This window comes from Ambystoma mexicanum, chromosome 3p (genome assembly GCF_040938575.1).
Source record: "Ambystoma mexicanum isolate Mex_15411 chromosome 3p, UKY_AmexF1_1, whole genome shotgun sequence".
Taxonomy (NCBI): domain Eukaryota; kingdom Metazoa; phylum Chordata; class Amphibia; order Caudata; family Ambystomatidae; genus Ambystoma; species Ambystoma mexicanum.
In genome coordinates, this window is record NC_090925.1 from 1,264,958,891 (window position 1) to 1,264,982,786 (window position 23,896).

The following is a 23,896-nucleotide window of genomic DNA, read 5'->3' on the forward strand; positions in this document are numbered from 1 at the left end:
ACACTTCACTTTCAAACCCTACTATTTTTCCACGCCACAAGCTAAGATTGGATTTATGATTTCTCATCTCACGGGCAATGCCCTAACGTGGGCGACTCCCCTAGTCAATTCGGGAGACCCAGTCTTGGATGATTACGATGAGTTTGTGGAAGCCCTTAAGGCTATGTTTGATCGACCGGAACTTGTCTGCATTGCACAAGAAAGATTTCTTGAATTCCAGCAAGGGGGCCAGGACATGCTTACTTATGTTACTCGCTTCAATCAGCTAGCTAAAGAAGCCGATTGGTTGCAAGAAGCCAGTTTCACTCTATTCCAAAGGGGATTAAATGATGAAGTAAAAGACGAGCTAGCCAGAGTAGCCCGTCCGAGTTCCTTCCAGGCCCTGATGAACCTTTCCTTACAAATAGACTTCAGAATCCAGGAGAGAAAAGCAGAGAAAAGAAAAACAAAGACCACACCCCTGAAGACAACCATGGAATATCCTTGTCCCAAAGAAGCACCTGCTCCACGTTCCTCAGATCCAGAACCTATGCAATTGGGTGCCTTTCGTGGACCAATTTCTCCACAAGAAAGGATCCGTAGGATCAATACAGGACTTTGTATGTACTGTGCCTCTGATAAACATCTTGTTAAATAATGCCCAATAGCGCCACCCCGACGTTCGGGAAACGCCAGCTCCCGATCCTAAGCGGAGCACATCTCTGGGAGAAAGATGCCTGCTCCGCATCCATTCCTTCCTTGAGTACTCCAGGACAGAACACTTTAGTGATTCTTCAGACAATCTTGTCACCTTCGGAGAAAGAATCCTTCCCTTTCCTGGCCTTGGTGGACTGCGGTGCTATGGGGGTTTTCATAGACCACGACTGGGCTGTCAGTCATAACATTCCTCGAGAACCCAAAGAAGTAATACAACCAGTTGAAGGATTTGACGGCAGACCATTGTCTTCTGGACCCATTACTCATCAAACCAAGGAGTTACTACTCTTGATAAACAACCATCAGGAAAGGCTCAGTTTCGACATCATAAAGGCCGCTCACTACCCCATGGTTCTAGGCAGTCCATGGCTTCAGAAACACAATCCTTACATCAACTGGACAGCCGGATCCCTATTTCTAGGCTCTGAATTTTGTATGTCCCATTACTTGTCTCAAGACACATTGCAAAACCCTCCTGTGAAATCCCAGAATCACAAACAGTCGTCCTTAAGTGTATCCAACATAATCCAAGTACCAGAGATCTACCAAACATACTCGGATGTGTTTTCAACAGCCATTGTTCAAGCTCTTCCACCCCATAGACCTGAAGATTGTGCCATTGACACAGATGCTTCAGCAGTGATTCCATTCGGGAGGATGTTCATATTGTCTGAACCCGAAAAAAGGGCCCTACGAGAATACCTGGATACCAACCTGGCAAATGGGACTATCCGTCCTCCGAAATCTCCAGCCGGTGTTTCCTTATTCTTCGTTCCTAAGAAAGACACCAAAGAACTTCAGCCCTGCTTGGACTTTCGTGGTCTCAACTAATGTACTCTCAAAGACCGCTACCCGCTACCACTCATTTCTGACATTGTGGAAGCAGTTTGAGGTGCTGTCATCTTCACTAAACTCGATTTTAGGGGTGCTTACCATCTCATCCAAATAAAGGAAGGTGATGAATGGAAGACGGCCTTCAGAAATCCCTTTGGTCACTTTGAGTATCTGGTAATGCCCTTTGGTCTCGCCAACGCCCCCACGGTTTTTCAACGGTTCATGGATAGAGTTTTCTCTGATATGTTGTTCCCTTTCGTCATTGTGTACCTGGATGATATACAGATTTACTCCAATGACCCCCAGATCCATCAAGAACATGTAAAAGCAGTCTTACAATGTTTACGTGAACACAAACTCCTAGCCAAACCAGAAAAATGTCTCTTTCATGTCCAAACCGTTCATTATCTTGGATTTGTGCTAAGCTCCAAAGGAATCGGAATGGATCCTTCCAAGGTCGACTCCATACTTTCTTGGCCAGCACCCACCACTGTGAAACAGATTCAATCCTTCCTGGGACTTGCTAATTTCTACAGAAAATGAATTCCCGCATTTTCTGACATAGTGCATCCCATTTTAACACTCCTAAAGAAGGATACTCCGTTTAAATGGTCTACTGCTCAAGAGACGGCCTTTCAGCAACTGAAACAAGAATTTACTCAAGCTCCAATCCTAGCCCAACCCGACATAGATCGGCCCTTTTTGGTGGAAACAGACGCTTCAGACTACGACATTGGAGCGGTCTTAAAACAAGAATTCCAAGACAAGATGGAACATCCTATTGCTTACCTATCCCGCACCTTGACTCCCAGCGAAAGCCATTATTCTGTCCTGGAGAAGGAGTTATTGGCCATCCGACAAGCCTTCACCGACTGGCGCCATCTACTCTTGGGTGCTAAACATCCAGTGCAAGTACAAACAGATCATCGAAACTTGCAAGTCCTACAGTCCCTGGAATGCAGAAACAGTCGTCAAGCCCGCTGGGCCTTCTTTTTTGCTCAATATCAATTCCAAATTCATCACTTTCCTGGAACGAATAACATTATTGCAGATGCCTTATCTAGGTGTCCTGATTACGAGTCCGTCGAAGCCCGGACCTTTCCGAAGATGTTCCCTAATACCGTGTTTGTGGCACAAGCCATTTCTCTCCTGGAAGACATCCGTGCAAGAACGCCTTCTTCCGATCTCCGGAAGGAATTCATCAGGAATAATCAATGGAACTTAGTAGCAAAAAACGGCTATCTTTTCAAAGACAAACAGCTGGCAATACCCACACAAAAACTGAGGGACACAATCATGAATCTCTGCCATGACACCTTCCATTCGGGACATCGAGGCATCACTACCACCCACCGTCTCATACGGAGGCAATTCGGTGGGCGAAAATGATAGCTGACATAAGAACCTACATCCAATCTTGCGCAGTGTGCAATCAGAACAAATATGATAACAGAAAACCTTCAACCCGCATTACCAACACAGCCTTGGGACATCATCGCCACTGACTTTATCGTGGAATTACGCCCATCCAGAGGATATACAACCATAATGGTTACCATCGATCTGTTTACCCATATGGCTCACTTCACACCCTTGTTCAAACTACCATCCTCGTTTGAATTGGCTGGAATATTCCTAAAACACATATTTAGACTTCATGGATTGCCTTCCAAGATCATCTCTGACAGAGGACCCCAGTATGTATCCCAGTTCTGGAAACAACTATGCCAAATACTAGGCATCCAACGTGCATTATCTTCGGGATATCATCCGCAGACTAATGGGGCAACAGAACAAGTTAATCAGACCCTAGAACAGTACCTCCGCTGTTTTGCAACCAAGGTCCAGGATGATTGGTCGCTTTTGATCCCTGTGGCTGAATTTGCTTACAACAATTCTGATCATTCAGCCATCAAGACAAGTCCATTCTTTTGCAGTCAGTGATTTCATCCTTCAGTTCTACCATCTGTTCTACCACATCCTACCCCGGTCCCTGCAGTTGATTCCTGGATTGAAACACTGGTAAACGTACATAAAGATGTTAAGGAACAACTGGAAAAAGCCAGGATAGAAGTAAAACGATATGCAGATACCAAGCGGAGATCAAGCCCTTCATATGCAGTCGGGGATAAGGTTTGGCTATCCTCAAAACTTCTTCCTCGACATCTGCGGCCTAATAAACTGGCTCCCAATTATTATGGACCTTTCTCCATTAAGGAAATCATTAATCCAGTGGCCTTCCGGCTCCAGCTTCCAGAATCCTGGAAAAGAATACATCCGGTCTTCCACAGTTCCTTATTGAAACGCTATGTACACTCCACCAGAACTACTCCTAGACCTAACCCTGTAATCATCAATGACCAGACTGAGTTCGAAGTCTCCAGGATATGTGATTCCAGATACAGACGGGGTCAGCTCCAATATCTGGTAGAATGGAAAGGATACCCCCTCCCAGCGAGCGCACCTGGGAACCAGTCTCAAACATGAATGCCCCCCGTCTAATACAAAGATTTCATCGAGTCCACCCAGGCAAGCCGGGTGGTTCCGGCTTTAGGAGGAGGCATACTGTCATGAACAACCGAATTCGCCCCTTCTGGACTTCATGGTCCATGATGCACCGCGGCATGAACTCAGTGATCCTTCCAACATGGCCGATGGGCCAGAAACGCTGTGCTCTAGCCTTTGCGCGCAACACTCAGCTTCCTAGAAAACAGGCACGCCCCCGCGGCTCTGTGTGTCTCAATGCAACTGCTTGGAGTTGTTAGGAGTGTGTTTGAGTCCGTGTATCGTATTGTCTCCAACTCTTACCCCTTTTTTCTTCCGTCCTGGAACCCTCTCCTGATTCCGCAACCCTCCGCTAGCCTTTATCCCTTCTTCCCTGATCCCGTCTTGTGCTCGGTGCCGCATTCTTCCCGGCACTTCCGAGCATCGGATGCCTGTCCACCTCCTTCCTGGATCCATTGTTAGCATTCCTGGATACTGAATGCTTCCCGGCTTAGGCAGCCGACTACCTCACGCTGGAACCTGAAGACTCGCGCTCCAACCTATACAAGTCTCGAACATTGAGGAAGAAGGAAAGCGCTTCCAAGAAGCCACAAGCAAGGAAAAACAGGTGAGAAAGAAAGATGCTTGTGACAATGTCATCTTGGGCACCTTCTCCTCTCCTACTTCCTTCTCCTCCTCTGGTGTCCCCCAGGGGTCTATTATCCCAACTGGCTCTTCAACATCTACCTTGTTCTGCTGGCACTCTTCATCTCCTCCTTCTCCTCCAACCTCCAGTTTTATGCAAACAACACTCAACTCTTTTTCAGACTTCCTGCTGACTCACTTGCACCTTCCTTCATCCCTGACTGCTTGTCTGCTCCCATGGCTTGGTGCACTTCCAATGATCTCTGCCTCAATGTCAGCAAAACTGAAATCCTTCTGATTGGGACCCCTGCTCCCTACTTCCTCCCTTCTCTCTCTGGCTTCCCCCTTGGGCTCTCCCCCTGCTCCTTCTTCTGAAGCCAGAAACCTTGGAGTCATCTTTGACTCCTCTCTATCCTTCCTCCCTCACATGCAGGACATTGCCAAGAGGTCCCACTTCCAACTCTTCCTTCTCAAAGGAATTCTCCCATTTCTCACTTTCCCCCAGAAGCTCAATGTTTCCTGAGCCTTGGTTCTCACTATGCTTGACTATTGCAAAAGCCTCCTCCTCAAACTACCTTCTTCCACTCTGTGACCCCTTCAGCTAATCCAGAATAGAGCAGCAAGACCACATCTCTACTGGCTCCCGGTTGCTGAACGGATCGAATTCAAAGCCCCCTGCATCATCTGCAAGGCTGTCTGAGGCCAGGGACCACACTATCTGCAACTCTCTCTTACCAAATACTCTCCTCCTAGACCTCTATGCTCCTCTGTCTCCAATTCTCTGTGCTCTGTGCGTAAATGTTGCAAACGCAGCACATTCTCAGCATATGCTGCCTGTAGCATCACATCGCAGATCCCCATTGACACTCTTTCCTTGTATTAGCGATTTCTCCTTCCTGCAACACTGGAGGTTGCCCTGGAAAGGTTGAGGGCGCGCCCGTAGGAGAAGGTGCTGGGCATTCGCGCATACCGTTGCTAAGGGTATCAGACGCAAGCATGCTCATTTGACCACGAGTGAGGCTTTGCGCCCTGCCTCCTACTCTCCATAAAGCCTGGCTGGACATGAACGATACTGCTTCTGATTGAAGTTGCAACTCTACTGCCTTGCTACTGTTCGGTCTGTTCCTTGTTGTTTCCCTGTCACAGACTCCCTCTCCGCACAGTCCTAATTCACCTGCTTCCTCGTTGCCAACTAACTTTGAACACCAACTTCGCCTGCATCACACTATTACTTATTTGCAGCCCGGACAACGCTGACTTCTTGCTACGTGTAACTTTACTCTGCTTGCCTGCTGTTCTGTTTCTCTGCTGACCGCACACTGCCGACGTACCTTTGTTCAATGGACTGCCTTCAGATCTTCCTCTGTTTTCTCACAGAGAAAGTGCACAGAACTAGAGACGCTGTGCAGCATTTCAACATGTACCTCCCCGGTCGATAGAGCGACCTCGTGCCGTTCGGGAACCAGGTCCCATTAACATTACTAACTCCCCTTCCTTCTCTGTTACGCTTATCTCCTACCAGAATACCTGGATTGCACTGGCTTTTCCACCTTATGAATCCTCTCTTCTTTCATATCAGATAGGTAAGAATACTTCCCATATAACTCACACCTGTTACTGGTCCCCTTGTAGATCCCTACCCTCTATTATCATTTCCATAGAACCTCCTTGTCCAGAAGAACCAAGTACGCCGATACACAGTTCCCAGAATACCCTGCCAGCATTCTGTTCCTAGTGTTGATGTCGCAAGGGAACAGGTTAGCTGCTTACTATCTGGTTCATTGTCTTGACGTCAGATCTGACGTTATTTCCTCTGACACCTGTCCTTTGATTGCAGCTAGTGTCCCATGATGTACCTGTTCTCCAATCCACTCTTTCGATTAATTCATCTCTATCTTGGTAAATCAGAGCAATAGAGGGGTACAGTAATAGAAAGATCTCCCTCTTGTGAGGAGACCTAGATCGAACTGGTCTAGGTTACATTCCTGGTGATTGGATCGTGGGAAGAACCGCTAGAGCCGTCAAGCGCTGCAGCCTGGTGAGTCACAACAGTAAAGCGTTTCGCTAAACACAGAGCAGGAGGCCACTCGCTTTCCTCAGCTGGATCACTCCTTTGGAACAGCCTCTCTCTCCATCTGCGTCTTGAGCAGGACCTTCTTAAATTCCAAAAAAGCACCTCAAGACTCTCCTCTTTTCCTTCTCCTTCCCTTCTTCCCTCATCTGCTAATCTCACAGTTACTGTGATTGGTGTCTTGGACCCTTATGGATGCTTGGGGCCACTGAGCGTTCACACCCAATCTCCCCAGCTTCTGTCTACCTTCAGCACTTGCCTCGGAAGACCCTCCTCATTGGAGATTCCCACTTTCCACCCATTGCGGCTCCTGGCCGCATAGCACTTACCATACCTTGCACTTCATCTGCAGCTCACCCTCGAGCACATACACCACAGCACCTACTGCACTGCCCTCTTCCTTGCTGCACTTGAACTTTCTGAATATTCACAAGGCATAGTTAGTTCCGCCGGCCCTTCACCCACTGTATTCTTTGTATTTAATTGTACTGCTCTCCCATGTTCCCTCCGTGCTGCCCTGTGGGTGCTTAGAAACAGAATGTATTTCCTGTATAAGCGCCTAACAAGCAAACAATAAATAAACAAGGGCATCACAAATATCATAGCACAGATAGTAGATACAGATTCGAATTTACCAGAAAAGGGAACAGATCTGAAATTAGACTCAGATTAGAATAGAGACATGATTTTCACGTGGCGTTATGATGAGTGTCCCAAAAAACAAATTGATTAGTGGGCTGCAATATATCAATGGTGTGGAGGTGGTTAGGAAAGGTCCCACCGGGATAGATGGGGTTCACGTTGCGGGTGCCAAATTTATGACTGGGCGTGTGGTGAAATTGACATGATGTTGCAATTTTATATGTATCCAGTGCACTTAAATGTGAATGGGATGTGTTACTTCAAGTGTTACTTTGTGTTCAAGTTGATACATATTAGATTTGCACATGCATAGCAAGATAAATGCCAAAATCACCAAATGATACATAAACACGATCCAGATATGGTGTGATACAAAGTGCCTACAAGCTGGGCGACGAGGAGTTTCATAATGCGCATGCTAGGAAGGGGACTTGTCATGAAGAACTCACTGTAAAGAAAAGATGATGGGCCTCATTATGAGTATGCCGGTCTGGTAACAACGGTGCCAGTAAGCTACCGGCACCATTGTTATCGGACCAGCATACTCCGAGTTCTGCGAGCGGGTGCCTTTCCGCCCACCAAGTCTGACCTGGTGGGCGGAAAGGCACCCGCTCTCAGACCTTGATGGATGCACCAGCACCGTTACTAACCGTGCTGGTGCATCTGTCCTCCCCATTCCCATTGAGTCCTATGGCACTCGAATGGGAATGGGGAGTAATGTTTTCCGTCGCCTGGCTATGGGGAATTACTGGGACTGCCGGGGCTATAATGCCCCGGTAATTCCCCATTGCCAGGCGCCGGAAAAAAAACAACCCTGGCGGCAGCCGTGCTGTTGTTACCGGCACGGCTATCGCCAGGGTCGTAATGACCCCCGATATTTATTAAACATGTATGCACACTGATAAACATACATGGGGAATTTATAAATCTACTTGTAGTGGGCTTTTTAAAATAAATGTATTAAACTATTCAGTCAAGGGTTCGCAAGGTGAGTTCTGAGCGTCTGGGAACAACTAGTTTTGCAGAGTTGATGGCCGAATGAGAAGTAATGATTAACCGAGCCGATGGTCAGCTAGCAAACCGGCCAGTACTTTTATGGCCTGGTAGTTTCGCAGAAGGCTCATGTAATCTTTGCATGGGAGCTTGCAGAGGGATCCGACCATTTGCTTTTGACCAACAATAAACATGGGGTTAAGCAACGTTTGAGGCCAGAGTGACCGATACCCATAGGTTTCAATGTTTTCTCAGGATGTGGCACGTGTGCTGAATTGGTATTCATTAAGATTAGAATGTTCCGGAGATACCGGCAGGTTGGGGTGGGTGAGATGGTACAAAGCAAACCTGTTTATTCTTCTTCGCTTCATGTTGTTTGAAGTATTTGTGCAGACCATGTGCAATTCAATTCAGGTATAGGAGGTCTCAAACCAGCTGTAACTTGTAATAAATTATTCTTGCATATGAATGTGTAACTACGTGATGATGTCATGACCTGCCACGGTCAAATCCCAAAAAGGGGTGTGTTGTGCACATGATCTGAAGATGGTAGCTCAGATAACTGCAACCAATAGAAATGGGGGAATTGGAGAAAGATTGGATTTCTTTGTATAGGTTTTAACCAATCACATGTGGGGGGTGGAGTGAAATAAAATATATGGGAGTATTTTAACTGTTGGAAAAATGTAAATAATGTGTCATCTTGTGTGGTTCGGGGAGGCTCAGGTTAGTTTGACCCTACAGCGTCATCTAGCCCCACCCTGGACGATTGTGCAATACACCTGCTCCTTAAGTGGTGCTCCTACTTGGGTTAAGGTGATTAAAGGCCCATCCACACAATGGTCACTATTATTATATATGAAACAGCACTAAAGCCAGTTAAACCATGATTGAGTCTTACTTGAAGAGCATACACTGAGCGCTAAATGACCATTTGGGGCTGACAATTTTGAAATATTTTGCAAGCAGCAATTTTGACAGGTTTGGCACTTGATTAAATGAGTTGCCCAGCATCGAGCACTTTGGGTAATTTGAATTGAGCTCAGTCTGCTATTTCGGCACTTGACGGCATTGTTTTCTAGTTTTCGTACAGCAAGGTGCAATTATTTGTGAATGTTTGGCTTTAATGAACTAAATAAATAATACACGGTTTTGTTGACAGGGCATGGAAAGTACACAAATCACATTATAAACCACATTATTAACGGTCAGGACAACATTTGAACAATACATCCTTATAAAATCATGTTTTGCAAATAGAGAATGATTCTACTTTTATATTTTCCATTGTGAATGGAAGTCTACATGTACCATAATACTAATCAATGTGAACCTAGAAAATCTCATATGGGATTTTACTGCAGTTTAAAGATTTTAAATACACCCAACAAACAAAACTGTGTGATTAGGTAACGTAAATGAATGTGCTTTTACAGATCACACTTTCGCCACATTTCTGACAAGAGATGTTCAACTCATGTACAATCATTGTTTGACACTGTTAAGGTGGCTTTTATTTATTTATTTATTTATTCACATTTGTTGAGCGCGCAGCAGCCGGAGGCATCGTGGCGCTGGTTACAGACATTTTCTTAGTTATAGATAACATTGACATTAGCATTTTACATATGCATGTTTTTCATTTACATTTAGTTTGTGCCAAGAATGGGGGAGAAGCGAGGGTGGAGATCTAGTCTGATGTCTGTGGGTAGGGAGTTCCATAGCTTGGCAGCTATGTGTGGGAAGCCTAACCCTCCAGCTCTGGCTTTGTTAATGTGGGGGGTTTGAAGTAGATTGGTGTTTCGAGTCCTGACTGGTCGTGTGGAGGAGGATTTAGTTGTGGTCTCAGATAGATATGAGGGTGTTGTGAGAGAGAGGCATTTGTGGGTGAGAGTAAGGATTTTGAAGGTGATCCTCTCTTTCACAGGGAGCCAGATGGCTGTCTTTCTAGCATGGGTGATGTGGTCTCTTTTTGGGATACTGAGTGCAGCTCTCAGAGCATTGTTCTGTATGATTTGAAGTCGGTTGATATTTTTTGCAGAGGTGCCTGCCAGGAGGGCATTACAGTAGTCTAATTTGGCACCAATGGTTGCTCTAGCTATAGATAGGCAATTAGGTTTAGAAAGGTATGGCTTGATTACATTTATGAGTTTAGTTGTGTGTGCTGAGACGGATGAGATGGTGCTGACCTGCTTTGTCATGGAATGGGTGGAATCTATGTATACGCCTACAATCTTAACAGATGTGAATACCGGGATGATGGTTTTGTCTATGATGAAATTGGAGTAAAGTTTGTCCAGTTTGGCTAGTGTAGTTTTTTGACCTAGTATAATGATTTCAGTCTTATCCCCGTTGAGGCAGAGGCCATTGGCCGCCATCCAAGCCTGGATGGTGATGTAGATTGTGTGGAGTGCTTTGGCGTCTTCATGGTAAATGCCAGAGAGTAGTAGGAGTACCTAGGTGTCGTCAGCGTAGTTCGTATACGCGATACCCAGGGCGTCAAGCTTGTTGAAGAGAGGCTTCGTAAACAAGTTGTATAAGGTGGGTGCCGTACAAGAGCCCTGTGGGACTCCACAGTGGATAGTGGTTGGGGCTGCATTAGCTATATTTGTTTCCAAGAAGGAAGTGACCCAAAGGGCTGCTTCATTGGAGAAGTTGGCTGATTGTGTGAGATGTTGCCGAAAGGTCAAGGAGTAAGAAGAGGGTAGGCTTTCCTTTGTCCATAATTTGAGTGATCTGATTTTTTAGGTCTACTAAGGCAGTTTCAGTGCCGTGTCCTTTGCGAAAGCCGGATTGTCTAGTCCCAAGGATAGAATGGGCTTCAAGGAATTGTTGGATTTGACAGGGGGCGGCTTTGTCCAGGATCTTAAGGAGGAACGGCACGGTGGTTATGGGGCGGTAGTTGTTAGGTTGGGTAGGGTCTAGCATGGGTTTTTTCAGAAGGGGGCGTACCCATACTTCTTTGAGGCTGGCAGGAGTAATGCCGGTTCTAAAGGAGGCGTTGATGAAGGCTGTAAGTATTGGAACCAGGCTATCTGCACACTCCTTGATGAGCTTCGGAGGACAGATGTCCCCCTTGCACATGGAGGGTTTTAGATTTTTGAGTATGTTAGTGACTTCAAGTTCTGTGATGTCTCTAAAGGAGAAAAGGTGTTTCGTGTTAGAAGGGGTGGGGTGGTGTAACTGGTTGGCCCCTGAAAGATGGGGTAGTGCATTGTGATGGTCCTGGATTTATTTTTGTAGGAGATTAATTTTGGTGTGCATAGCTGCTTGAACGCTAGCACACCAAGCTTCATCTTTGATGATCTCGTCTGGGGTGTTAGCAGGGGAAGTAAGTTCCTTAAATATAGCAAAGATTTTCTTTGATTGTGAGTTCGCATTTGTAATACGAGTGTTGAAAGCATTAACTTTGGCTTTAGTGATGGCGTCTTTATATTGGTGGGAGATTAGGTTGAAATCTTTTTTGGTGTTGTCACTAGGATTAGAGTGCCATTTTTTTAATGCCTCCCTCTTACGGGAATGCATGGATTGTAGTTCATCCGTGAACCATGAGTTAGAGTGAAGGTTTTTTTTTTCTTTTTTTTTTCTACTGGCGCTATGGCGTTGATGGCATTAGAGAGGGTATCTTTGTAGATGTGCGCTAGAGTGTTTGGATCATTCGAGAAGGGGTCGGCTAATGCTGGTATGAAAAGATGCAGTCTCAGGTTATCTGCAGTGAGTTTTTTGGAGCTTCTCACTTTTGAAGGGGGAGCGGTGAGAGTTTTTTTGAGCTAGAGGTGATGGCCAATGTGAATTCAATACAGTTATGGTCGGTCCATGACAACGCTGTGTTGGACGTGATGTTACTGAGACAGTTATGGTCTGCCAACCAGTCAAGGGTGCAGCCTTTGTTGTGTGTAGGGGTGGAGATTTTTTGGGAGAATCCTAGCTCATTAAGTTCTTTTGCAAGAGTGGCTGCAGCTTTGTCCTTAGGATCATTTAGTCCTAGGTTTAGATCCCCAAGAAGGAGGGTCTTGGTGGAGCCTTTGATGTTGGTGCTAAGTAGGTGGGTGAGGTGTCCCTGGAAGTCTGATGGGAGACCTGGATTGCGATAAAGCGTGTGTATGTTGACAGTGCTGTTAGGAGACAGTGTTAGCTTAACAGAGAGCAGGTCAGAGTTGCTTGGTCATGGGTGGCTAATGGATCTGATGGAAAGCGTTTCCTCGAAAATGAGGGCTACTCCTCCTCCATGGCGAGCTTTTCTGTCTTGTCTGAGTATTGTACAGCCTGTTGGCAGTGCAAGGGCGATGGCAGGGCCAGATGCCTCATGCAGCCATGTTTCGGTGATGGCTAGTAAATCTGTGCCATGATTGTCAGGAGATCATGTATTTCTAGTGCATGGGCAGTGAGGGACCTGACATTGAGGAGGGCACATTTGATGTGGGGTGGTGGTAGTGTGGTGGTTTTGGTAGTAGTGTGGATGATGGGTGTGTGGGGGGTGGTGGGTGTCTTGGGGGGGTGGTTTGATTGGAATGGAATAGGTGTGCGAGTGGTTGGGAGGGGGTGTTTGAAGCGTGGGGTGTCATTGTTTATGAAGCGAGTGCCTAAACGGAGATTTCGAGAGGTGATAGTTGGGTGAAAGCAGGTATATTCTACAGGGTGCGTAGGTGCTCTGAGTCTGGTTCGTCTGCTGGTAGTAGCAGTAGTTGATGGCATTAGGTGTGCGCTAGTAGTGTGTTGGAGGGGGAGCTTGTGAGAGGTGGTGGAGGAGAGCAGAGTGGTTTTTAGGGTTGGAATGTGGGAAGTATAATATTGTGATTCAGTGTTAGCGGAGTAATCAGCCCGGTGAACAGATTTAGAGCGGTCCCACTATTTTGCTGAACAGCAAAAACACTCATGTTTAGCCAAACTCTATCAAGGTTGTGTGACTAAGCACTAAGGCGTAGACTTAGGAGGGTGCGAGAGTAATGAAGGGTTCATTTAAACACACACATAGCACTCTTAATAACTCTAGTGTGGCAGAATGTATAAAAATATAATTATTCATTAGGCCTTCGGCAAACACTTATTACTCGATAAATCATGTAATCAAAACACCAAAACATTCACTATTCGCACCCGGGGAAGGACCATTAGCCAATCAGGTGGTTCAGAACAGCAGGCGAGAATACACAATCCCCACCCTCTGTTCGAGCCACCAGAGGCCCTTCATGGGTGGGACATTTAATACAAAATATTTTAATGTGGGTAGGCAACAGGGAGTCTCTCTCTGTTGCCCCTCCCTACCGCTCCACCCCCCAAAACTATCGAAATCCTTCCTCAACCCCCTCTCTGCCTCCCCACTTACCTGCTGCGGACCGGAGCTCTGTGCTGTGGGCCTGGAGCTCCTCCCGTCATCTTTTTTGTTTTCTTCTTTTTTCCTGGGTAGATATCCTGTGCAAGCAGCGCCAATGTCTCGAGGAACAGAAATAAAGCCATTTGCACCATGGATGAACCTTAGGGCCCTCACTTCACTCGGGCCTACCATGGCTCAGGCTGGCAGGCCATTAAAGGCCATGTCTGCCCCTCACAGCGGACATGAAAGTCACATTAACATATGTGCATCTACATAGGGGTGTTCTGTGTACAGAACACCAACACTTTACTTTTCAAACAGTTAGATCAGGTTCATAGAACACTGTCATTTAGTAAAGCAAGTAGAGAAAGACAAAGATATGTATTTAACCCATTTGAAAACAGGTAAGAGAGTTGAAGGACACCATACAAAGCCTTATATGAATAGGATCCGACACTTAAAAAGTCCTTTCCTTGCTAAAGGAGATGGGGTCTAGTGCCCTAAGAGTCGCAGGCCCCAATGTAACCTTTTGCTGGGAGCTAAGAGTTTTTTAAGTAGGCTGATCAAGTGTTGGCAAAGCCAACAGGCAGGTGCAAGTGTCTGAAGTAGTAAAGAAGCAAGGAAGCAAAGGTCTTCGGAGGTCCTCTCCCAATCCCGCCACCTTAGCGAAACCCCATGGGGGTTCTTGACCAGAACTCCACCATTCACGGGCAGGCAGGGGAGAGGTAGAGTTTGGATGTTGTGCTGGTAAAGCCCATAGGTGGGATAGACAGGTTAACTCACAATCTACACTTTGATTTCGCCAGAAATCACATTGAAGACTTCTGAATCCACACGGCCCACTTACTTCATGCCTTAATTCCATTGGAGGGGTCTAGGAGTTGCTGGTGCAGTGGCCACTTTCAGTGTCAGGATTTGGGTCCGGCTTGTTGGTGGTTCCACACGATGGCGAGACAGTTTCTGGCACTGGGCAGCTGGATGACCCAGGCAAGATGAAGAAAGGACCACCAAGAGGCTGACGACCTCTGACGACCCCAGGACATAGCGATGGCTACTGCGTTCATATGGTGAAGGACAACCCTTGTGTCGGAAACAATTAAGCTGGTGCTGCTAGATCCCACTTTGTGATGGAGAGCTACATTTGCAGGGGAAGTGCTCTTGCTTCACTAGTCGAGAGTCTGCAGGAGCCAAGTCTGAACTCAGGACAGCAACCAGTGGAGCAGGGTAGTCCAGGTGGGTTCTGGTCCGTTCCCAGGGTGGAAATGGGACACTTTCAATGTCTACCAAGGGCTGGATCCTCAAACAGGGGTTGACAATGATAGTTTCCACCGCTCAGGGGGTTGAAGCACTTTTGAAGGCTTTCGGAGTGCAGAATGAATGCTAAAAGAGCAGATGGCCAAGGGACAGAACGAAATCTCGTGGCATGGCCATCTTTGGAATATATGGTACTTATAAGGCACCATGCAGGAAAATGAAAATGTTCACAAAGGAAAGTAAAAAAAACATGGTAGAAACATATCAGCTGCCACCAGCCCATCCTGGACACATCATGCAAGTACCTATGAAGTTACTTAAACAAAAGATAAAGGGATACTTAGTTGCCCTACCAGAGTACAGTGTAGGGCGATGTGTGCAGTGTAGAACAAACAAGGAATCCCTGCACTGATAGCCATAGGGACCAGCCAGTGCACCCGAAACAGATGTCCACTTTTTACAGCCCTCGTTTGTAGGCTCTGCGCTTTAGAACTGCACCATACCGATGCTATGTTCGTTTTTAAAACTGGAGCTTTCTGGTGCAAATACATTGTTTGCTAGCACCGAAGGGTTTATTATAACAAAAAGTCATATGCTCAGGTTTATCAACCACAGAGGACAGGCTGAGTCTGTTTTGCCAATATTTGCAATCAGACTTTGGCAGCAAGTGCTTAACACGTTCAGCTACCTTGTGAATCATCTTGACACTCAAACATATCAATATGCATTTCAAAATAGGTTATTGCACGTTATCAATATATCCCCAAAGAAAGGTGAAAACGCTACACAAGTTGTGCTGTAGTAAACACACAAACTATATGTACCACAGTGAACACAGATTCCATTATAGGATGAATTTATCATATTGTGCTTTAATTGTTAACAGACGCCAGGTCACAGGCGTAGATCCTCATCAGTGCACTATACAATATCATGACATTTTGTTATGTTTTATTAAAAAAATGTGCACTGATTTACTTGTGTCCGTTAGTCGGGGCGGGGAGAGGGTGTAAACCTGGAGCAAGCATTCCCTTTGGCCTGCCATAATGACTTCTCTGGTTAGAGTAAATACTAGGGAAAGCGAAGAGGGTGGTAGGAGATACCAGGAGGAGGGTAGAAAGACACATCAAAAGGAGACTGGAGAAGAGACTATAGAGAGAGAGTAGACTGAAAAGAGACATACGCAGGAGGCTGGAGGAGGGACCATAGACAGTGAGGAAGCTGGAAGGAAACACCAGCAAGAGGTCAGGGTGGACATCTGGAGGTTAGGAGAAACACTAGATTGGAAGGAGGAGACATTCACAGTAAGTAGGTGGAGAAGAGACCACAACAGACGGAGGTATAAACCCATGGCAGAGCAGCCAGGAGAAACAGAAGAGCAACAAGGAAAAGAGGAAAGGACAATTGGTGCAGAAGAGGACTTGTCAGGACATGGACTTTTCGGGAAGAGAGCCAGGACCCTGCGAGACAGCAGTGGCAAGGAAGTGGAAGTAAAGCCTTCAGGATGACTAATGTTACAAGCCTTGTGGTGGAAGCTTTGGTGTAATACTCATCCCTATCCAGGCCCCAGCTTCTACCCTTATTCAGGCCAAGCATGAAGGGGCGCATGGAACCCAGAGAGCCAAAGTGCTCCCTGAACCAAGGAGGAGAATCAGATGGCCAGAGTCACTGAACCAAGGAGACAACAAAGAATGTAGGGATATTGCAACACCCCAGAGGTATGAGTGACTGAATTAGGGCAGGGAGCTAGATTGAGTTTCACCCAACAGAAAAGACTTGAACCGATTGAACCCAAGGGGAAGACACCCCGGTGTTACTAATATTATTTCGTCTCAACCTGGAAATAAAATCCCTAACAAATCTTTGGCTAAGCACACTGTTGTATCCGCCTTACGTCCCGCTACGCGGTGACGTAAGGTGTTACTAATAAAAGCCCCGCTCGGCGTGCCCAGTTCCGGGGCAGGACAGCAACACCAGCGTGTCTGTGTCATCTCTGCTCCCGCCGTAGCTGCGCAGCAGGGCCTTGCCGCTCGAGGCCTTTCTCTCCTGTTTCCCGCCGACGCATCGGCTGGGAAACAGAACATAACACTGGCGACGAATGAAGTAAAACAAACGGCACACGCGACGCCCAGTGAATGAAGCCCTCTGCAAGGGCATCAATTTTGGAACCACGGTGGGGGCCCATCCCCCACCGGAAAAAATTTAAAAATTATAATAATTTTTCTTTTTTTTTTTTACAACATGTACAGAAGCCCAATATGGATCTCCAGACAGTTCCCACAACTGCCATCTCTCTGACACCTGGAGGCCCAACACCAACTGGCAGACCACCTCCTGCGGCCCACCAGCCTAAGGCAATGGAGACACGCAGGAGCCTCGTACCCTACCTCCTTACACACGACGTGGGAGCCAAGCAGGGACGGAAACAGCACACCAAGGTGAGGGGGTATCGCAACACGTGCGCACTGACAGGCACCAGATCCACGCACGATGGCGACAGGCATCTCCACTCCCAGGCCCAGTATGCCCTATAGAATGGCTGCCAATTTGTCACCATCCACGCCACACACACGCCCGCAAGGAGGGACGACGTTGCCGCTCAGCCCTTTCGACCCATACACCGACCCCTCCTCGGTTGGTCCTCGGTGGGAACTGTGGATCCAAAGATTCAAAATGGCCATGGATTGCAAAGGCATTACCACGTCAAGGAAAATGAGGTCGCACCTCCTACTGAATGTCGGGGATGAGGTTCTGCGCATATTGAACTTGCTGGCAATAGCAGATGGCTCCGACGTCTACCAACAAACCAAAGACGCTCTCACGGCCCACTTCATGCTCCAGTTAAATCCGGACTATGAAACTTTCATTTTCTGTACCGCCATCCAGCTGGAGGACGAGACACTGGACGCCTATCACACCAGGCTCTGGAAACTCACGATCTCCTGCAAATTTGCCGATGTGGAAAAAGAAATCCGACGCCAGATTATCAATGGGATACACTCAGAGAAGCTAAGGAGAATGGTGCTAAGTGAAAAAGGCATATCTCTGACCAGAATCCTTGAACTCGGCCGCCAGAGGGAGTTGTCACATGCCAGAGCAACGTACATGGGCACGACTCTGCAGAAACTCCAGCCAGCACTTACAATGGCGAGTGTGGCCCAAATCACAAACCGCCAATACACGAGGGATGAGGCCAGCGGCAACAACACTCCCCCCCGATAACAACTGAGAACCCCGCGAATTTGCCGTTGTGGAAAAAGAAATCCGACGCCAGATTATCAATGGGATACAGTCAGAGAAGCTAAAGAGAATGGTGCTAAGTGAAAAAGGCATATCTCTGACCAGAATCCTGGAACTCGGCCGCCAGAGGGAGTTGTCACATGCCAGAGCAGCGCTCATGGGCACGACCCTGCAGAAACTCCAGCCGGCACTTACGATGGCGAGTGTGGCCCAAATCACAAACCGCCAATACACGAGGGATGAGGCCAGCGGCAACAACACTCCCCCCCGATGGCAACCAAGAACCCCGGGACCCACTGAATGTGGGTGGTGCAGAGGACCTCGCCATGGAAGACGTAACTGCCTGGCAGAAGGCACCACGTGTGGGGCATGTGGTAGAAAGGACCACTACGCAAAAGTATGCAGGTCATCTGCGCTACCACAACACCCCCAAACACCTTGAGAGAAAAATTCGGGAAAGAAGAAGAAACAAGCCAGCGCACGTTGAGTCGAGGCTGCCAACTCGTCGACCGAAGAGGAAGGGGACGTGGATGCACACACCCAGAAAGAAGCTGTGACCGAGCAATGGAGAAAAGGAAAAAAAAGTGTACCTAGTCTCAGCACTGAACTATGGAGACAGACGCCCAGGAAAAGACTGAGAAGACGGAAATGCCAAGTGGCCATCCAAGGCCAAGAAACGCAAATGACTATAGACACTGGGGCATCTGTCAACGTCATGCCAATGACGCATTCAGGAAATTAAGACCCGCACCAGTCCTGAAAACAAATGTTATTTGCGTATGGGTGCAAAAACCCACTGCCCATAGTAGGACGATTCCGAACCACGCTCAGCAAGGGTGACAAGTCACTGCAGTCTAAAATCTATGTCGTGAACACAGGAATTGAGTGTCTACTGAGTGGAGACGCGGCAGAGGACCTGCGGTTTATAAGCTTCATCTGTGAGGTGACCAATTCACAAGACATCAAGGGCATTCTCAGGAAATACCCGAACCTCCTCAAGGGCATTGGATGCCTAAAAGGAAAGTCCATCAAACTTCATATTGATGAGTCTGTTCAACCACGAGCAGTGCGACACCGAAGGACTCCATTCCACATACGAAATCAGGTGGAGAAAGAACTCTGTGCACTCCAAAAAGCGCACATCATTGAAGAAGTGACCGGTCCTACAACGTGGGTGTCACCTATGGTCGTAACCAAGAAACCCAAACAACCGGGCAAAGTGAGAATATGCATTGACATGCGCCTCCCCAACGCAGCGATAAAACGGGAGCGACACATCACCCCAACCCTCGATGAAATCATAGCAGACCTCACAGGATCCAAAATCTTCTCCAAAGTCGACCTCAATGCCGAATACCACCAACTGAAACTCCACCGGGACTCCAGCTACATCACAACGTTCTCCACCCACATAGGCCTGGGCAGATAGAAACGACTCAGCTTCGGAATTTCTTCTGCGGCCGAAGTGTTTTAGCAAACCATACAGGAGGTGATACGTGGCATCCCGGGGGTACTCAATGTCAGCGACGACATTCTCATCCACGCTGATAGCAAGGAAGAACATGTACGGCGGCTCAACATGCTACTGAGCAGGCTCGAGAGTGCAAGGCTAACAATCCACAAGGATAAGTGTGAACTCCTAAAGGAAGAGATATCGTTCTTTGGAAAAACATTTAACAGCGCAGGCATCTCTGCGTACCCTCAGAAAGTGGCGGACATCCAGGCTGCCTCACCCCCCACCAAACCAACGGAGGTACGCAGTTTTCTAGGGATGGCAATTTACTACGGAAGGTTCATCCCCAACCTGGCCACACTATCTGAACCCCTAAGAGAACTCACAAAGGCCAGCACGAAATGAATCTGAAGCCCCACTTGCCAGGAAGAGTTTGAACAAATCATGGCGTCACTCTCGGCGGACACCACCATAGCATACTACGACCCCACTTTATCGACTGAACTATATGCCGACGCCAGCCCGGTGGGTCTAGGAGCAATCCTAATTTAAGTGGCCAATACAGGGGAATCATTTGCCGATTGCATATGCCTCCCGCGCCCTCACACCGACGGAGCAACGCTACTCCCATATTGAAAAGGAAGCAATCGCAGTACTGTGGGGCTGTCGCCATTTTCATTTGTATCTGTACCGACGAAAGTTCAAGGCATACATGGACCACAAACCACTCCTCCCCATCTTCAAAGGCTCTTCATTGCACCACCAGCCAGAATAGGAAAGTGGCTACTACACCTACAACAGTATGACTTTGAGCTGGCGTACCAACCGGGCAGTGGGAACCCAGCAGATTTCCTGTCCAGGCACCCAAGAGCGGCCACGCCGGGGGTGATACACGTGGCTGAGGAAACGGAGGAACACATCGGCCATGTCGTCCACACAATGAAACCAAGAGCCATCGGCATCCAAGACATTGTAGAGGCCATGCAAGCCGACCCATGCTGTGACATGATCAAAGACACAATCATCTCTGGTGAATAGAGATCCTTTCTACGGAACATTCACAATCGCACGGCCGAAGCCAAAGAGTTCCTCGCTGGCATCTTCGCAGTAAGGCAAGACCTGTCAATCACAGAGGAAGGGCTCATTCTAAGAGGGACCCAAATAGTCATCCCCGCAAGCATGCAAAACAGAGTTGGAGCATTAGCTCACGAAGGTCACCAGGGCATGGTAAGGACAAAGGCCCGGATCAGACATCGTGTCTGGTTCCCACACATTGATGAAAAAGTGGAGCAGCTCATCACAACATGCCTCCCATGTCAAATCACGGGCGCCCCGCCGAATCCCGAGCCCATACTATCGGCAGAGAAGGGGTCCTCCAGATGGGACGAGATCAGCGTCGACTTCTGCAAGATACAGGAGGGCACGTACCTGCTAGTGGCAATCGACGACCACTCCAGGTACCCAGAGGTTGAGATCGCATCCTCCACGGCAGCAGAGGTGGTCATCCCCGTGATGGAAAACATTTTCGCCATTCATGTCCTTCCTCAGCGGATTCGGAGTGACAATGGACCACCGTTCCAAGGAGAGGAATTCAAGAAGTATCTCACCGACCTTAACATCCACTAGCATCACATAATGCCTAGATGGCCACAGGCCAACAGAGACGTGGAAAGGTTCATGCGAACCATCAACAAAGTATTGCGCCTATCCTGTGTCAACTGAAGCCCCTGGAGGGTGGATTTATACAGGTTCCTGAGGAATTACAGAGTAACACCTCACAGCACCACAGGAATACCACCGGCGGACATCATGTATGGAACTATAATTAACTCATCTATTCCACACCACCCGAGCAGGGGTACGGACATGTACGACAGGGCCAGAACAGAACAAAGAAGGAATGTGCCGAACGAACACATGAGCACCAAGAGACACGCCAAGAGGTCCAATCACTGAGTCGGTAACCAGGTGATAATGGTGAGAAACCCATCCAAGTCAAAACTGGACACCCAGTACGACTCCGTCCCATGGACGATAACACAAAGGCAGGGGACCATGATAACGGCCACGAGGGGACAAAGACAGGTCACAAGAAACGCATCATGGTTCAAGACCGTACCAAGAGACCTGTGGACAGACGGAGAGCAACAACCAGTGGAAGAGGAAGATCCACAAATGGAAGAGGAGCGTTACCATCAGGAAGGCGACGCGACCATGGACGGCGAAGTGGAAGAGCTGCCGAGCGAACCAGAGGTGGGAGAGCCGAACAATGAAGGTGAGCAACCCAATAGGAATCATGGGATAGCCCCCAGGGGTGGACGGTATGCTCTATGAACTGCGCCCAGACCCCCAGAAAGACTCAAAGACTATAGGGGTCATTACGAGGTTGGAGGTAAGGGGAAAACAATGGCAGTAATGGATTACCAGCATCGTTTACCGCTCCGCACAATTATGACACGCCAACCCGCTATTAGCGGCACCGTAATTAACGGTGCTGCTAATAGCAGCAGGGGCGCGGGCGCGTGACCCTTCATGCCGGCAATACCGGCATGGCGTAAACAGGAGAACATCACAAGTCAGGCGGACATGCAAATAATGGCCTACTGAAGCCCGAAAAGTACCTTACCGACATGGAGCAAATACCGGCATCGCGGACCACCCGTAAACGGCCATGTGCAGTGTTCCCAACTGCCACAGGTGCACACAATCAGCACAGGTGGAGGCAATATAGACTGGGCCAGCACAAAAGGAGAACAGCCCACCCCTTCCCACACCCAGTCACACACCAAAATGATTCCAATACTACTAGCAATGATGGGGCTGGAGGACATGATTGCAGTGGAACTGCTGCAACAACAACAACAACAACAACAACAACAACGGCAGCACAGAGGAGACGCAGGAGGAGAAGGAGGGTGAGGCAGGCCCAGCATGCCCCACCAGTGCAGCCAGTGGTACCACGCAGGCAGCCCCCAATCCCTCGCATCAGAGCCAGTCCATTCAACCTAACCCCTGAGCAGATCCACACCCTGTACTGTCTGGACCGGGACACCATCACCACCATTGTGGACATGATACATGACGACATTGTCAGCCTGATTGAAATACGCACCGCCATCCCACCCCTACTGAAGGTAGTGTCTGTGCTCCACTTCCTGGCCACAGGCCCCTACCAGCACACAGTGGGGCACATGCATGGCATATCACAACCATTATTCTCACGTACGCTGAACCAAGTGCTTTTTGCCCTCCTGAAGCACACCGGCGACTACATTTACCTACCACGGACAGCCCAGGAGATCTCCAACACCAAAGTTGGGTTCCATTCACTGGCCGGCATCCCTGGTTGCATTGGCGCCATCGACTGCACCCATGTGGAATTGGTGGTCCCACATGCCATGGAGGTAGTGTACCGCAACCGTAAGTTATACCACTCCATCAACGTGCAAATGGTATGTGACTCAAACAAGATCATCACACATTGTTGTGCCCGATTCCCCGGATCAACCCATGATTCAATGGTCATGCGGAACTCCACGATACCACGCTACAGGGAGCGACATGCAGGGCAGAGATCCTGGCTTCTCGGTAAGTTGCATGTTAGGCTCATGGAAATGCGATGTGGGTAGGTGATTGGGGGGAGAGATGTATACCTCACCTGGCTGAGATGGGGGGGGGAGATGCATACCTCACCTGGCTGAGATGGTGAGAGGAGATGCATACCTCACCTGGCTGAGATGGGGGGAGAGATGCATAACTCACCTGGCTGAGATGGGGGGAGAGATGCATACCTCACCTGGCTGAGATGGGGGGGAGATGCATACCTCACCTGGCTGAGAGGGGGGGGGAGATGCTTACTTCACCTGGCTGAGAGTGCCTGAGAGAATGGACCATGCTCATACCCCAAAGCATGCCAGACTGGACCTGACACCTTACCCCAAAATGCAAGACGTAAGCTGCCCTACCATGAAAATGATGCAGTGTTACAACCATCCCATGGCCATCAACATTTGCACTGTACATAATCAGACCGTATCCCCCGCAACACAATGCAGCTACAAGCAATTAGTATGGCCAATGCACAGCACCAAATACCATCAACAGAAAGGACAGTCCTCCGTTACTGCATACAAAGGAGTCACATGAGGGCCAAATACATTAAAACACCACTACACTAACACAGAGGTCCACCAAAACTGCATGTCACCATTTGTTGTGCATAGTGAGAGCATCATGAGGCTGCCATCAACGGTGACAGGATGAAAGCATA